General features: G+C 40.8%; 1 pseudogene; it reads right to left on the reverse strand.

Annotated features, from left to right (window-relative positions):
• Nucleotides 1-765: 765 nt before the first annotated feature.
• On the reverse strand, nt 766-1,066 carry LOC105533094 (annotated as a pseudogene).
• Between the last annotated feature and the right edge of the window lie 2,233 nt (nt 1,067-3,299).

The following is a 3,299-nucleotide window of genomic DNA, read 5'->3' on the forward strand; positions in this document are numbered from 1 at the left end:
GTACAGGTGACACCAGGTCTTGGTGACACACTGCCCTGTCTGAATGTGTGAGGAACTAGCGCCTTGACCCTGAGAAAACCACACACACATCTCAACTTTGGTTTAAAATGTGGAATATAACAAACACATACAGAAGAACACAGTGTATCAATGTAGAGCAAAATAAATACATTTGGAGTGAGCACCTGTGTGCCCATCACCCATGCAAGAGCTAGAACATCGGGATGGCCCCAGCAGCCCCCTGGGTGTTCTCTCCCTGGTCACACCCCCTTCCCTATCTCCTGAAAGTAACCACATCCATGGTTACTTTTTGCGGTAAAAATTTTATGGTAAACAGTTCCTTGTTTATTTATAGTTCTACCACCTGTGTGTGTGTGTGCCCGTGCACCGCATGCTCGTGGTGTGCGTATATACACAATGTAGCTTTTTTTTGCCCGACTAAACATTATATTAAAGGAATCATACTATCTATGCACTTCAAGTCTCTTCCCACTCAGTATGCTTTTCAAATTCATCTGTTCTATTGCATTTCACAGGGTTTCATTAATGTTCATCGTTAAATGGAAGTGCATTGTATAAATGCATGACATCGTTAATCCATTCCATTGTTTGTGGATATTTTTGTTGTTCTCAGTTTTTTAATTACAGACAATACACCTATGAACATTCTTACACTGGGTCTTGTATATATATGCAAGTATTTTTTAATTTTTAAATTAAATTAAAGTTCAATTTTTTATTGAACACGTTATAAAAGAGGTTTACTCAAAAACCAAAGCCCATGTCATCATCAGACTCCTTGGATTCTTCTTTCTTTGCTTCCACTTTCTTCCTCAGCTGGAGCAGCACCAGCTGCTGGAGCAGGTCCACCAGCTCCTACACTGCAGATGAGGCTCCCAGTGTTGACGTTGTCCAGGGCCTTTGCAAACAAGTCAGGCCAAAAAGGTTCAACATTTACACTGCCTGCTTTAATGAGGGCATTGACATTATCCTCTGTGACGGTCACCTCATCACTGTACAGAATGAGGTCCAAGGAGATGCAGGCGAGCTGGGAGATGGAGGCCATGGCGGAGGCGAGTGTGGGGCTGGCACTGCTGGGCGCGGTGCTAGTCGCCGGATGAAGTGAGGACCTCACCCTAACACAGCCTTAGCTTCCTCGGAAGGACTGAGCACCTTGATGGTAGCTGAGGAAAGGCAAGAATATTTTTTAGAGTATACATCCAGGAATGGAATTGCAGGGTCTTACATAAGACATGGGTTTTCAGCTGTCGCTGGTAATGCCAAATTGTTTTCCAAAGTGTTGTATGTGTTTACATTCCCACCAGCAGTGTGCGAGTGTTCTTCTTACCACATGCCCTCTCTAATACTTGTTCTTGTCAGACATTTTTTTTTTCTAATTTAATGGGAAAACAATATGTCATCATGGTAGCAAAATCTTGATAATGAATGAGACTGAAAATCTCTACATTTGTGTTTTTCCTTCTATGTAATATCTGTTATGGTTTTAGACTATGTTTGTTTGTTTTTTTTTAACTAGGTGATATGGTTAGGCTTTGTGTCCCCATCCAATCTCATTTTGAATTATAATCCCCACATGTCAAGGGAGAGACCAGGTGGAGGTAATTGAATCATGGGGGCAGTTTTCCCATGCTGCTCTCGTGATAGATTTTACAAGATCTGATGTTTTTATAAGGGGCTTCCCCCTTCACTTGGAACTTCTCCTTCTTGCCACCTTGCCAAGAAGCTGCCTTGCCTCCCGTTTGCCTTCCGTCATGATTGTAAGTTTCCTGAAGCCTCCCCAGCCGTGCTGAACTGTGAGTCAATTAAACCTCTTGCTTTTATAAATTGGCCAGGCTTGGGCAGTTCATTATAGCAGTGTGAAAATGGACGAACACACTAGGTCGTCTATCTTATTGATATGAAGTTCTCTTTTTTTAATATTTTGGATAAAAGTCCTTTGTCGATTATATATACTACAATCTTCTCTCATTTCTTGGCTTATATTTTCCTTTTTTTTTTTTTTTTTTGACACAGTCTCACTCTGTTTTTCAGGTTTTTTTTTTATTTTTGACACAGTCTCACTCTGTTGCCCAGGTTGGAGTGTAATGGCATGATCATGGCTCACTGCAGCCTTAACTTCCTCAGGCTCAGGTGATCCTCCCATCTCAGCCTCTGGGTAGCTGGGACGTATAACCATCACGATCAGCTAATTCTTTTGTATTTTTTGTGGAGACGTGGTTTCACCATGCCGCCCAGGCAGAGTATTTTCCTATTAATGATGCCCTTTGAACTGAAGTGTTTTAATATTTCCATATTTATCATTTTTTCATTACAAGTAATGCTTTTAAAATCGCATTGAGAAACCTTTCCCTACCCAGAAGCTATAAAGACGTTCACCCATTTCATTTTTATTTATGTAACCTTCTTAACACATTAATTCTTTATCTTAGCCCAATTGTATTCCTCTGCCCTTTGCCTTTTGTTGTTACTGTTGTGAGGGCAGGTGCCAATTTCATTTTTCTCTCTTGTAAAGTAATCTCTTTTCTTTTTGGTTCACCTACTACAACATTTTGGCTGTATGTATGTATGAATATTTTCAAACATTAAAAAAAGTTAAAAGAACAGAACAGTGAACATGATAACACTTGTCCCAAGGTTTAGCCATTGTTAACAGTTTTTCCTGACTCTGCTTAAGACCTCTTTTTCTTTGATGTTCTCTGGTTTTATTATCACGTGTTTTGTTATTTATTTTCTTTAGTTTACCTGCTTGGGATTCATTGAACTTCTGGAATCTTCTGGATTCGTATCTTTCTCCAATTCTGGAAAACCAATATCAGTTTTCTATTTATTTATTTATTTATTTATTTATTGAGATGGAGTCTCTCTCTGTGGCCCAGACTTGAGTGCAGAGGCATGATCTCAGCTCACTTCAACCCCTGCCTCCCAGGTTCAAGTGATTCCCTTGCCTCAACCTCCTGAGTAATTAGGATTACAGGTATCTGCCACCACACTGCTAATTTTTGCATTTTCAGTAGAGATGGGGTTTTGCCATTTTGGCCAGGATGTTCTCAACTGAACTCCTGACCTCGTGTGCTCCACCCACTCTGGCCTCCCAAAGTGCTAGGATTACAGGTGTGAGCCACTGCGCCTGGCCCCAATATCAGTTTTCTATTACTGCATAACAAACTGCCCCCAAACTTAGTGGCTGAAAACAATACACCATCTATTTTGTCATCTAAACAAGTCTGCAGTTTCGATAGGTGTCTGAGGGGACAGTGTGCCTCTGCTCCATGTAGTGT

The sequence above is a fragment of the Mandrillus leucophaeus genome, unplaced genomic scaffold, assembly GCF_000951045.1.
Source record: "Mandrillus leucophaeus isolate KB7577 unplaced genomic scaffold, Mleu.le_1.0 Scaffold122, whole genome shotgun sequence".
Classification (NCBI taxonomy): Eukaryota; Metazoa; Chordata; class Mammalia; order Primates; family Cercopithecidae; genus Mandrillus; species Mandrillus leucophaeus.